We start from the raw sequence: 14,323 nt of genomic DNA on the forward strand, positions 1-14,323 counted from the left end.
AATGCGACGTGTCGGTGCACGCCCAAATAATGTGTTCGATATAGTTATAGCCGTCGCCACAAGCAGAGTTAAAAATATTCAAATTCATTGAATGAAAATTGATCATATTCAGCCGCATTCATTTTCAATATTCAGTGACGCAGCTGAAAACGTCAAACGAACAAACCGCCCATTCATCCATGCACATTTTCATTCGTCTCCGATTATTACACGAAGCGACCGTACAGTATTGAATCAAACGCATCAAAGTAGGCCCTGGCACAATGTAAGCGATGATGATTGTTGTTTCATATGCTTTACCAGCATTTGAAAACATTTTCCTAGATAATTAGTGACATGAATATATTGTACGATATTCAACGGAATGAACAAGGATGGATATTTGAATGAATATTATTTCTATTCACCACGAGTCGCATCAGATTCATTTTCAGCCGTCAAAAAAGAACTTCGATTATTTTTAACTCTGGCCACAAGACACCACCATCAACGAGTCAGTCTGTCTTCTAAACTCGCATAAAGCAGAAGAACAAATTCGCTACGCTATAAACACCAGTGACACAAGTCAGCTCTTTATTCTATACCCAGAGCATAAACAGTATCATATCGTTGCCCCAGACTGTGCAGTGGAATGAGTCTGCCAAAGGAAACTAAAGTGACCGTGCTACGGGATAACACAATTGCGATCGACTTTAATAAAACTCGTGTAGACCCACAGTGGAAGAACTAGTTGAAGTTAAAATGGAGCTTAATCTCGCGGAACTTACGTACATTCAGCTACACCACTTCAAAAACTGCGTGTTAATTACGTTTGGAAGTTTAGCACAGGCAGAAAACTATTGTAAAGAACAACATGCAACACGAGGTCGAATTTAATAACAACCGTGTACATAGAAAACGATATGGTGGACGTTCTTATCCATGATTTGGCACCGCGCGCTAATGAATCTTACATCAAACGAATCATATTGCAATACGGAGAAGTGGAATGACACTTGGCGAATTTTTTGACCGGTATTCCGAACGGCGTTCGGATTGTGAACCGGCGTTCGGATGCCAATGGCTAAACGATTTTTTTTTATTATAGAGGTTTCAACGTTAGGGTCATTCGCCTCTTTTCGGGTTAGAGAAATCTCCTTTGGAAAAATCTCTAACCCTACGTGCGGGGGTTGGGAACCGAATCCAGGTGAGCTGCGTAGAAGCAGACCCTGTTCACTTTGACAAAATTCAGGCTTCAGTTCAGTAACGCCATCGAACAAGTTCACATAGAACTAATCATATACCCATTTCACACTACTACAGAGTATCGTAATGCGCGAGCATATGCAACTGTTGTCATTTTTTCTGTTCTTCGCTTCAATGCACACGGCGCGTTTGGGAATATCGTTCTGCTCGCACCAACATGAGAGCGAAAAGAAGGGCAGATAAAGCGAAATCATCAAAGAGAAAGGAGTACATCCTTCTGAAGCGGTAAAGAATGGCGAGTAGCAACTGGAAAAAGTATACTGAAAGTGTCTGTTTGAAAAGTACTTTTCGGTTCTCGTTTTCATCCTGCAGCTGCCAGTACAGATTGGAGAGATCGATAGAAAAAAAGTCAGTCGGCCGGTGCGCGCGTTATTTTTTTACATAATGAATTGATCGATCAGTTCCTTAAAGATCCACTCGCCGATATCTTTCCATTGTTATATGCTGCCTCCAAAATCTAGCACTTTAATAGCCTTGGCCTATTTTGGATTTAATTTCCTTTAGAAATGTTCACTATTAACGATATGCTCGAAGATTTTATGAATGATACAAACAGTTCTCCAAACAAAAATCATAGTTGGCTTAATTAGTACAATATATTTCCCAAAAAAAAGTAGTAGTATTTGGAAATCGTAATTTTTGCACTCAACATTACATGAATATAATATTCGAGATATCGTTTATTAGAATACGATTCTCACAAACGCAAGCCTCATAGGTGCTACTTGAATTTCTCCGCGATCAAGTGTAAATGGATTGATCGTTTCATTCCATTTGCTATTCTTCTCACTCTCATTATGGTGAGAAAAGAACCACACTTCCGAAAGCATCTGACATGCTCGCGCAATTGCACGCTGAAAGAAACTAGTACAAGTGCGTTCTGCTGGTTGAATGAGAACTCTAAAGATGGTGTTGGAATCACCAAAATGATGTTGTCGAAGGTTTGTTCCTGGAATTTGACAGTGGAATATCTTGTACTTAATCATCTTTGGTACAAGGCAATCGATTTACCATCTACGCTAAGGCCGTCCCCAACTAAACCAATTCCTGCCGGATGGCGTAATCTATAAGAAAACAACGCTGATCACATATCCCGGGCAGACCCCAACATGCCAATTCTGTAACCAGATAGACAACTCTAACAAGCCGCCACCGACACTTACAGATCAACCAAAAACAACGACCCATTTAACCAATAATGAAGGCACAACGGCCACGACAACTGCTCCCAGTCCAACGACTAGCATCACAAAGTAAGAACCAAATGATGACGAAGGCGGATTTACAACAGCTACCCGTAAGAACAAGATACAAATAAGAACTTCTGACCAAGAAAGCAGTACCAAGCTGCGACTGATAAGGCAACTTCACAACCAAGGAAAAGGCTCTCAACACGTAGCAGCAAACTGCATCAACATGATCTGGCAGACAGCCGTTCTTAGTATTTTTAATTTTTACTCATAGTAAAAATTTAAAAGATCTACGGCTCAGTTGGTCGGTGTTAAGTCAGACCGGACTAAGTCGCAAAGCATAAAAAAATGAGATAATGATAGCGCTGGATAAAGAATATCGTCAGTTACATTCGACGTTTACCAGATTTAAATTAAATAACCATAAACAAGAATTATGGCAAAAATTAATTTCCAATTATAATGTAAAGGATACTGCGATTCAAACTTTAAACTCGTTTTTCTCGAAATCAATATTTTGTTACTTAGTCCGGTCTGACTTAACACCGACCAGTTGTGCTAACGCATTGAGCCGCAAGCATGGGTGAATTCGTTCACTCGCGCGACTGTTGCTAACTGTCAATCACTAAGTAGCCAAAAGTTTCTGCTCATTAATTAACCATGAACAACGCACCAAGCGAAAAGTCTAAAAACTTTGCAGCAGGTCACTGATGGGTTAAATTGCGAATCGACGGTGAAGTTTGAAATTTTAAGAACAGCGTAAAATTTTGATTCGCGAATGGTTGATATAGATTCCAGAAGCTCACAAAGATTTTTTGATGAATGAATCAAATCAATTATCTATTTTTCTCCCTTATTCATCCTACCATTTGAGCTTGATAGCAGACATTGCTCTAATTAATGTTTTCAAATGGGTGAGATGAATAAAGGAGCTAAGATGAATTAGGGGGACAGTAACCCTACAAGGAATTTGATCTAGTGAAGTTCTTTGCGGCTCAGTTGTTAGCGGTGCATTGTTGCAAATTTTGAAAAATATTAATTATTGGAATAGCTGATTCCAAGAACGAGAGATGGTTTTCTAATTATTTATTATATTGTGTGAATATGATAATAAAATAAATTTGCGTAATGAAAATCCTATGGAAACCACAAACAGTTCGAGAAGAGTTTCGCGAGTGAAGCCATCCGCGTTGGGAAAGGATAGAATAAAGAAGCAACTGATATGCTTCTTCGTCGGTTGTTATAGCTTTAGTTCGTGTGTGTTCGCAGCGACAGGTTGCTAGGCATCATTTTCCAAGCAAGCAGAATGCACCATAACTGAAGTAAGCTTGCTTGTGAAGTGCGAACGAACGGTTAGTGAGGCGATTTTTCCCATGCTTGTTTAGCCGTGTCAAATTACGCTTTAGAAAAAAAATACCAAAAAGCCCAATGCGCAGATGTGCATCCAGCGTGTAATGGTGTGCCATGAATCGGGACATCACATGAATAAAATCTTGTCCCACATCCATTTCCTTGGACCAAGATTTCGTCGATACCTTTGGGACTACGAATGTAGCCACCTTCCTAGTTCCCATTGCTCCACGAAATTTGCCCTTTTATAAATGTCACCTAAGCTAAAGAATCATTACCCGTAATGAAGCAATGAAAAGGGATCCAAACCAAGGTAATCTGGAAAGATTTGTCAGATAAAGCACTCAGTAGCTGCCATATTATCTTCAACAAATACAAGAAGTGCTTCCCATGTTCCATCGCGCGATTAGCGTCAATGGAGCAGAAGCTATACGTAACGTTGAAGTGATGGTCTGCAGGAAATGTCTGAATGACTCCAGGGTTATACTAAATTACAGCTAGATCTGCGGCGTACATCTAACCAGGGTTACTGAGTTCATAAAAAGCGGTGAACTTTTGATTGAACATATCGAAGCCAACGTACCCTCCGAGGTTCCGTCAGTATAAAACATCTTAGAGCAGCCGACTTCTCTGAATTTATTATAAAAATTTGGTGTAGGTTTGGTACCACTTCCGGGTGTATGGGGTCCGGAATTCCACGAACCTCGTCTTTCATGGATGTGTCAAAGAAGCCGTACAAAGTACAGGGACATTAAATGGGCTGAGAATTGAGCTCGATAAGCCTTTCGAAATTTTCAATCACCACCCGGTTTAAGATATCGCATCGAATGAGCAATCAATATGAGAATTCTAAAAATCGATTTTTTTAGAAGAGAACGCCCAACAGGACTTTGAGACAATACGCAAACAGCGATACGGGATTCTTTCAGGTTTGATGAAATGTATGTTAGCAGATGAGCGAAACTTGAGCCATCCGTATTCCATTACTGATAGTATCGATGTTTGATACAACCTAATTAGGTGTCCTGAGTGGCACCCACCATGTTCCGGTTATTGTACGAAGAAAGTTGATCCTTTGTTGGCATTTCTGTTTCAGATAGGGGAACTGTGGGTAAGACGGACAGGTGGGGTAAGACGGACACATGGTTATTTTAGGGATATAACATTAAAACTTCAATTGCATTGTATGTGTACCCTATCATTATGGGTAACCTTGAATTATGAAACACTTAGTAGGCCTTGAATACTGCTAAACGTGTACAATTTAAGCAAATATTGATAATCAGTAGTGCAGTTTCGTGTGGATGTAATTTTCAAGTTTCCGATTTTAAGGTTTAGCGATGAAAAAATCAATTCTTTCGCGGATTTTTTCCTTTATTTCGATAAAGTAACACTTAAGTGACACCTTCGTGGAAAATAACAAGAAAGTTTATTTATGCGTTAATAAGTACAAACGTTTAAAAAATATGTGTACTGGTAGGGCAAGACGGACAGTCTTGATTAATTCTATTGATTCATCCTTTTTATGAATGTCTCGCCCATAGAAACGAAATTAAAGCAGTCAAATGTGAAGAACCATCAAGTTAGCTGAAGTCTCATATGCAGTAGACTGCAGGATGTACGTTAATGTGCCTACGGAATTCCTAGAACCTGGTAGACGATTTTGTGCAGGTCCCATACTCTGGCTGTGTGTAATCGAGGAACTAATGTTACCAATTACGCGTTTAATATATAACTTTCCAGTTTTGTATAAGTGATTGTGACTGATCATTGGAACTGATTGTCTAGCTCTCTTTATGACAACGGCAAAAACGATATTAGAAAATACATCATTTGCTTCAACTCTAAATCGAACCCCAAAACGTCATTTTTCACCTCAAATTGAACATATATATTAAGAAGAACCACAATCCATTCTAAACATCCGCAAGAAACAGTAAATTTTAATATTTTGCATTGTGATTATCCTTTCTGCAGCATGTCCGTCTTACCCCCGCCATATGTCCGTTTCACCCGCAGTCTGGAAAAGTGCAGATATTTCTTCGTTTTCCACTTTTTTAAAAAATGTTACTTATTGATTTTTGTAATATAATTCCTCTGGGCACTCCAAAGCCAACATATGGAGCTACAACATAGAGTATTACATGTTGACAAAACATGCTCTTACTATGTTATATTTCAGTATATGCTTAATATGTCCGTCTTACCCCTGATGCGGTATCCCCAGGTACCTTGCGAGTAGAACCAGCCCTCTAGATATGTTACTGTAAAGACCTGAGTAATAGAAACTGTAATTGTACTGATTCACGCTGCCTCGAAAATACAACTAGTCCATTCCGTGGAGAATTCGATATCCAGCTTAATAGCCTAAGCAGGAAAATTGTTCAAGGTATTCTGTAATGGTCCTTGCAGGTCGATAGCTTTGGGTCCCGTAACAGAAACAATGCCGTTACTTTAATGTGCAGAGATTCTCAAGACATTCATCCACGTCGTATACACAGAAATTGTATAAAAGGAGCTTAGGAATGAGCCCTGGGAAAGGCGCATGTAGCTAATTCATGATGTCGATAAATCAACATGGGAAAATTGCATGTGCTTTTCCGACAATAAGTTTAGCAAAAACTTTTATTTAATTGGTGAAAATTCATGCTGGTGCAGCCTCTCAGAAAGAATGTTGATAAAAACTGATTCAAAAGCTCCCCTCATATCTTAGAACACTTATGCCATCTGCTCTTTGCTAGCATAGATCATTTGAATTTCTGCTGAGAGCAACGCAAGGTAACCATTCGTCACTTTGCCTTTGCGGAAATAAATAATGAACAAATTGGCGATTCTACGTTGAAAATGTTCACAGATAATGCTAGAAGTAAAGTGTTGCTGATTTCATTTTTTTCTGTCATAGTGCATACATTTTCTGTAAACTTTGATAAAAAATAACTTTTAAACATCATGTCACCTTTGAATTTGAGAATGGCTTACGAAAACGAAGGAAAACTATCATTTTATAAGATAATGAGTAAATATCTTGCGAAACGGGTGCAAAACGTAGTGGTTTTTAGTATAATTCGCAGAGTTACCGCAGTCGCCTCAACATCATTTCCCCTGTCTCCTAAGTCAAACTAAAGCTTCATGAGATGGTGTAAATTCATGAAACTCTCCAAATCACGCGAGGAAAGAATATATTCGGCTAATTGGAAAGTGTCAGCTTTGCATCATACACAACCGTTCCTTATCGCTGATAGGCTTAACAGATCTCCTACGTAGTCCAAAATATGAAGGAGTTTAACATTGGTACTAGTTGGGTCTCGGTTTCCAGTTGAAACATTATTTACGGAAAGTATTTTTATAGCCACCATAAAACCCCTATTACATTTCGAAGAAATGTATGGGCCAAATAGCTTCAAATGGCTGTAATTGCAGAATAATTTCAAATAAAACAAAATTTCTTACCGTTTCATTCATACTTTGGCACTGATAAGCTTTATGTTGGAAGCTACGACTCACTTGCGAGTGAAAAAATACAAGCTGTATCACTTTGCCAGTTCATGAGCTGAATCATAGATGTCGCATGACTAATTTTAGTTTTGCCGCAAATCTCCAATAACGAGACTGTTTTGATTTTGTGAACTAGTTCGCAATTCCCTAAATCTATGAATAAAATAGCGAATCAATATTCGGTTTATGGACAAGGACAATATTCTTATAGTTGTAACCTAGTTCACGGATAAACAAACGAATTTCTAAAAACAGAGCCGAAACTGCGACTGAAGTTCACAAAAAACAAATTTCTTCACGAATAAAAGCGATGAGCTAGTGTTGAGGGAGAAAATAGGTAAACTGCTGCAAACTCAGGATTTTTGTTCACGATCCTGTTGTCATAACGTATGAACGGAACTATAAGAATTCATGGCGTATTAATCCACCATGATTCATCATGAATTCACGTATTTAGGAATACGTTTCTGTCCGTGCAGTGTCTCGGTATTGTCATTCAAAAGCTAACGACGGTGTTGTCAAAATTGGGTTATCACTGTGTTATGGTGGAGCAGATGAACATTGATTTAGTGCGAATATGTTCCTAAAAATCGTGTGCAAATAGTTCATGGTTGCAACAAAAATATCAAAGTTTTAAATTGATTACAAAGCAGTATCGTAAGGGGACATATTATGCTTCGATGCCTTAACCCCTGCACACATGATAGCAGAGCAGTTCAACGCACTCCATCTCGCGCTGACAAAAAGCTTTTCCTCCGCATGCGATCGAAGCAAACTTAACCGACCCAGCAGCTGTACGGACAAAGTGCAATAAAAAGGCCAATCGCGCTCCATAGCGGTACCACAGCAGCGCAGTGTTGGAACTGAAAGTGAACACCTGAAAAGCAAAAAAAAACTGACTCGTGACTTTTGAAGATCATTGCCGAGGTCGAGTGACCGTTGCCGGAGGTGTGCTACGAGCGATTTGTCGCGTCGAAAATAGTACCGCTATGCTGATCGATACTGCCTTTACACGTCTACACGTATGATTGTGTAGGGGCAGTATGGAGAATTATATGGTAATGCGGTATTGTTGATGTGATTTCATGTTAGATATGAATCGAAGCCGTAGCTTACATGAGATCACTTCCTTGTTTACCTTCTAACTGAACGGAAGGTGCACAGTTACTCATACTCATCTATCAGTGAGGGGCCTACATTATTGATACCATACTCTAAATGACAAGAAACACACTTATTGATTAAAGCTCTACAATAACTATTATACTTCCCCGAAGCATGTTTTTACATCTATTGCATAAAAATAAAAATTTCGCTCGTACTAGCAACACTTTCTCCAAAATCCTATACGTTAGTGTTTTGTTATGTGTGCATAATTCGGAAAATTGATTATATTTTTTATATCGATCGATACATGGTAAGCAGGAAACTTGTGTAAATTTGTATAAGCTTCAATATTGCTGAACAATAGAATGTGTTATTTGATATAACAAAGCTACTATAGCACAATAACTAGAAAATGCGCTTGGATCGTTATAGCATTTTCGCTTTTGCGGATGGAAGACACAAAACACATTCATGAATATGATTTGTATATAATGTGTTCCACGCACCACTCAAATCGTCATCTTTTGTAGCCCAGATTCTGGACCATACTTACTTACACGTACAATACATTGGCACTACCTGTCCCTTCGACACCTTCCTGTTTTATTTCCGTTACTGTATATTGCCGTATTTTCACTATTTGTATTTTTTTATATGTTTATTTAGGCCGAAATGCGATAGCTTAACGACGCCGATTATTCAATTTTTAGGTACATTTCAGGTGTTAGTGGGGGAAGGAAAAGCCATATTTAGGGGTGGCTTACTCCCCTCTTATGTCAGTAAGGGAAAAGGTAGGAAGTAGGATACATTGTATAATTGAAATTGTCATTGGTTGGTTGATCATTGTGTTGGATATACACATTTCGTTGTAGTGGTTTCCAGCCTCTAATCGCAGGGGCGAGGGGAGGGTCAATATTTCGGATAATTATTGGTACTCCGATTCTTTCAAGATGTTCTGAATTGACGGTTATCAAAGAAGGGTATGCATCGTAGACTTGTGAAGCAATGCCATATTGTAGATACAGGGAGAGGTTGATGGGGTTCTATGAATGAGAGAGGGGAAAATGTATTAAACCTGGACATTAATAGTTTTGAAAAAGGTATAAATAAGAAAAATGTAGCTGTGGTTGCAGTTTGCCAGGACGTCCCGGGCTGACACATGGGGTGATGTACCACGGGCCCGAAGGCAATCTATTAGTTGGGACCTGGCAACATAGTACTCTGCGCACAGCCAAACAACATGCTCGATGTCGTGATAGCCGTTCTCACAAACACAATGATTACTGTCAGCAAGCCCTATACGACGGAGATGCGCATCAAACGTGTAATGGTTCGAAATGAGCCTTGACATCGTACGAATAAAGACCCGGTTCACATCCAAGCTCTTAAACCAAGCATTGATACCTTCGGGATAATGGAATATAGCCACCGCTCCAGATGCCAATTTCTCCATGAAGTTTGCCAACTATCGAGCGTCCTCTGACGAGAGATGCTGAAAAATTCATTGAAGCAAATTGGTCTTTCGTAAATGTCGCCTTCTAATGCGCCCATCTAGGCTAAAGAGTCCGGCCTCTCATTGCCCGCAATAGATCAATGTGACGTGACCCAAACCAAGGTAATCTGGTAAGATTTTTCAGATAAAGCACTCAGACACTTTCGTATTTTCCCCAGGAAATACGGTGAGTGCTTGCCAGGCTTCGCCCCACGGATGGCCTCAATTGAGCTGAGACTGTCCGAAACGATGAAGTAATGGTCTGAGGGCAGGGTGTCAATGATCCCGAGAATATACTGAATGGCAGCTAGTTCTGCGACGTAAATTGAAGCAGGATCATTGAGTTTGAATGAGACAGCAAGATTTTCGGTGAAGATACCGAAGCCTATCGACCCGTCGAAACAATTTTCGACAATATCCGTCAGTGCAGAACATTTTGCCGCTGTCGACTTGATGGTATTTATTAAAGAAAATAATTGGGACCACTTGTTGGCGAATGTGATCCGGGATTCCACAAATCTCTTCCTTCATGGATGTGTCGAAAAATACAGTTGGATCAGAAGAATTGATGTTCTGTGCCATGTAATCGAAGTACAAGGACATGAATCGGGTCTCGACAAGCCTTTCGCAATTGGCAATCACCAATGTGTTCAAAATATCGCATCGAATGAGCAATCGATATGAGAGGTCCCAAAATCGATTTTTCGACGCCCGCCAGAACTTCTACACTCATCGTATGGATCGAGTGCATGCAACCCTAGGCAATGCACAAACAGTGATACTGGATTCTCTCTAGTTTGATGAAATGTATGTTCGCAACGGAGCGAAAGCAGAAACATCCGTACTTCATCACTGATAGAACCGTAAACCGGGGTGACAATAATCACTTTTCGAAGTAATCATTGCATATTTTTAGATGCAACTCATTTTTTTCAAGTTTAATATTTTTAAACCATGTACTGATGTAAGGAGAACAAGATTGGATGGTTTTACCAATAAATTGTCCGCTTACAGCTATTTTTGCAAAAATGATTTCAAATTGATGTCCGTTTTCGTATTCCGGGGTGACTTTGACAACCTGCATGTTCACCCACATTAACTTATTGATGTCAATGTTTTTCATTCAAATGTTTGTTTAAACTAATTCTGAAAAGATGCTCATTGTTAAATAGATGTTAATTGGTATTATACAAAGTATTCAATGTACTGTAAAATTCGAGTAACCAAAATTCGTATAATTAGTGTCTAACTAGAATAAAAGATTCTGAAAACCTTTAAAACTCCTAAAATTGTTTTATTTCAGTGCTTTATCAATTTACAAAATGTTTCATCCATTTTAACACGTTGGAATATTGAACAATAAAAAAAGTTGCGAGTTGTAGCTTAAAAAAATTTGAATAACTGCCAACTAGTTTCACAAAAAAAATTGTATTTAAAATAAATAAACTTTTAAAAGTAAATTTGGTACATCCCACTCTAAAGAAAAATAAAATCTCGCTTGTAATTTATTACTCTTGCTCAAATCTAAGATTTATTTGTTTCATAAAAAATAGACACTTTATGAAGCTTCGTATAAATAAGGTAAAGTCAAATTTCGGTTTTTTGTAGTTTTTGTACCCAAAAACCGAACAAAATACTCAAAAAGTATAACAAACCAGTATTTCATAAGTTTAGAGTAAAAATCATTTCAAACTAAAATGATTCGGTAGACTATTCTGGTTTAATAAGCGATCTACGAAAAAAGTTTCGAGTGATCAAAGTCACCCCTATGATCAAAGACACCCCGGTTTACGGTATCGTTGTTTGGTACAGCCAGATTAAGTCTCCTGGGTGGCACCCCACCATGTTCCGGTTATTGTTCGGAGAAAGTTGATCCTTTGTTGGCACGTCTGTATCAGATACCTAATGTGACATCCCCAGGTACCTTTACAGTCGAACTAGCCTCCGAGATATTTGAATGTTGAAACCTGAGCAATAGTTTTATCCATTAACTGAAGCTGTAGTTCCGCTGGTTCACGCTTCCTAGAAAATACGACTAGTTCAGTTTTTTCCGTATAGAACTCGATCCCAGCTAGAGAACCCAAACAGACAAATAGTCCAAGGTATCTTGCAGTGTTCCTTGCAAATCGACGGCTTTGGGACCTGTAATAGAGACCACACCGTCATCTACAAGCTGCCTTAGCGTGCAGTAATTGACAAAACATTCGTCAATGTCATTCACGTAAAAATTGCGGCGAAGAGGGCTTAGACATGAGCCCTGGTGAAAGCCCATGTAGCTACGTGATGTCGATAAATCACCATGTTTTTCAGACAACAGGTTTAGCAAAAAGTTATTTGAAATTGGTAAAAGACCATGCTGGTGCAATTTCTCATAAAGAATGTTGATAGAAAGCCCAGTTAATATCTAAGAATACTGATACCACCTGCTCGTTGTTAGCATACGCCATTTGAATTTCTGTTGAGAGCAACGCAAGGCAATCGTTCGTTCCTTTGCCTTTGCGGAAACCAAATTGTGTATCTGACAGTAAGCCATTTGCTTCGACCCAATTGTCGAGGCTAAACAAGATTATTTTCTCGATTAACTTCCGGATACAAGACAGCATTGCAATCGGTCGATACAATTGTGGTCGGAGGCTGGTTTTCCTGGTTTTTGGATGGCGATGACACTCACTTGTCTCCAATCATGTGGGACAATGTCACCCTCAAGAAACCAATTAAATAAATTCAACAAGCGTCTCTTGGCAGATTCTTCAACAAGTTGAATTTTATTCTATCTGGCCCTGGGGCTTTATTGTTACATTATAAGAGAGCAAGTGAGAACTCCACCATCGAAAGCGGTGTTTCATTCGAGGTATTGTGCGGCCGGGGCAGGATCCGGACAAACCTTATTGGCGAAATCGAATATCCAACGGTTTGAATATTCTACGCTCTCGTTAGTACTGTTTCGGTTTCGCATACGCCGGGCCGTGCTCCAAAGAGTGCTCATCGATGTTTTTCTTGTTAACCCATCGACAAATCGGTGACAGTAACTGCGTTTCTTGGCTATCATTAAATTTTTCATTCGCTTTTCTAATATCACGTACAGTCGATAGCTAGTAACTAACCTTTCGTTCCGGATGGCTCCGAAAGTACACCACCCAGGGACCAGCGGATCCATCCTGGTAAACCTTGACTCGTCGGGCTGTGAAACATTGTGGGGAAGTGGGGAAGGTGGATCGTAGGTAACAACTTCTGTCATCGAATCAGATAGGCGTTCCACTTACCCAAAAGATTCATCTTTGGAAGGAGATCCTTGATCCATTTCGTTGAGGGAGCAACACGCTCGATCGCACTATTTTACATAAATCAAAATAAATGAAATCAAAAACAAATATATAAAAAACAAGTCGATATGAAAAGTAAAAACGAAATATTTCACCAGTTCGTTTTTGTTGAAATGGTAGGTGAATTGATATTTCGTTTCTTTTATATGTCACCCGCGTTACCTTGACACATTAGAGAGTTGGTACAGGATTCTCGTCTAAACACAACCGTCTTTCAGGTAAGAAAACTATTTAATACTACACTACACTGCACTGCTTCTCATTTCCTGAAGTCCCGGTTTCCGGGCATATTTATTGCACAAGTAAAGTCATATCGATTGTTTTAACTTTCGAACTAATTTAGTTATCGGTTATGTGCTCCTCGCGCGCAAACAATTTTCTCCTTAATGGAGGAAAATAGTTGTTACCAAAACTGTTCTCCTCTAAGGAGAAATATAGCATAGCGCTAAGTATAATAGTTAAGAAATTGCTACACAAGAAAACAAAACTATGGCAACTAGCAACACTTCCTGTCTCCGCAATAAGACATGTTGAGCTGGCCAACTGCGGTTACGACAAGCTAATACAATAAGCTCACGAATCAGTTCACCACATTAAGCTTCGCAACATTATTTCTATCCAAAAGCTCATTTTCAACTTACTCACCACTGGAAGTCAAGTTGAATGCAAAAGCAACAAAACAGTTCACTTCAGCTCAATCCTGCGTAAAATGATCGAAGGCAATCAATCAATCAATACGATCGGAGTTTTTTTAAGGATCCTCAGATATTGTTCCACGCAAGGTTAATCGGCTGTTCAACAAATGTCAAAGTCGAGGTGGGATACTTAATAGTAAACTGGAGTATCGTTTTAAGCTTGCAACGATCATTCGAATAAAAGGTCACTTGCTCCGGAGCATATGTAGTATCGATCTCATCGTACTTAAAAACGGCGAGGAGGGAGGCCGTCCTCGCGTAATCTGTTTTATTCCTATGTTTGGCTACCAATATCCTAGACGGGCTTAAACGGGCAGTTAAAAACGGACCAATGCAACCGAGTTTACTATGGGAATGAAACTGAACTGACAGTGACATTGACACTATAGGATGCCCATAGGAAATAGGGCGTTTCATTGCGTAACT

General features: G+C 39.3%; 1 long non-coding RNA gene across 1 annotated transcript; it reads right to left on the reverse strand.

Annotated features, from left to right (window-relative positions):
• Positions 1-9,103: 9,103 nt before the first annotated feature.
• On the reverse strand, positions 9,104-13,425 carry LOC131681265 (uncharacterized). The gene is made up of 3 exons (XR_009303882.1): positions 13,365-13,425; positions 13,143-13,210; positions 9,104-9,430 (listed from the first exon to the last, which is right to left on the reverse strand). It is a non-coding gene; the product is annotated as an uncharacterized LOC131681265 (long non-coding RNA).
• Between the last annotated feature and the right edge of the window lie 898 nt (positions 13,426-14,323).

The sequence above is a fragment of the Topomyia yanbarensis genome, chromosome 2 (genome assembly GCF_030247195.1).
Source record: "Topomyia yanbarensis strain Yona2022 chromosome 2, ASM3024719v1, whole genome shotgun sequence".
NCBI lineage: Eukaryota > Metazoa > Arthropoda > Insecta > Diptera > Culicidae > Topomyia > Topomyia yanbarensis.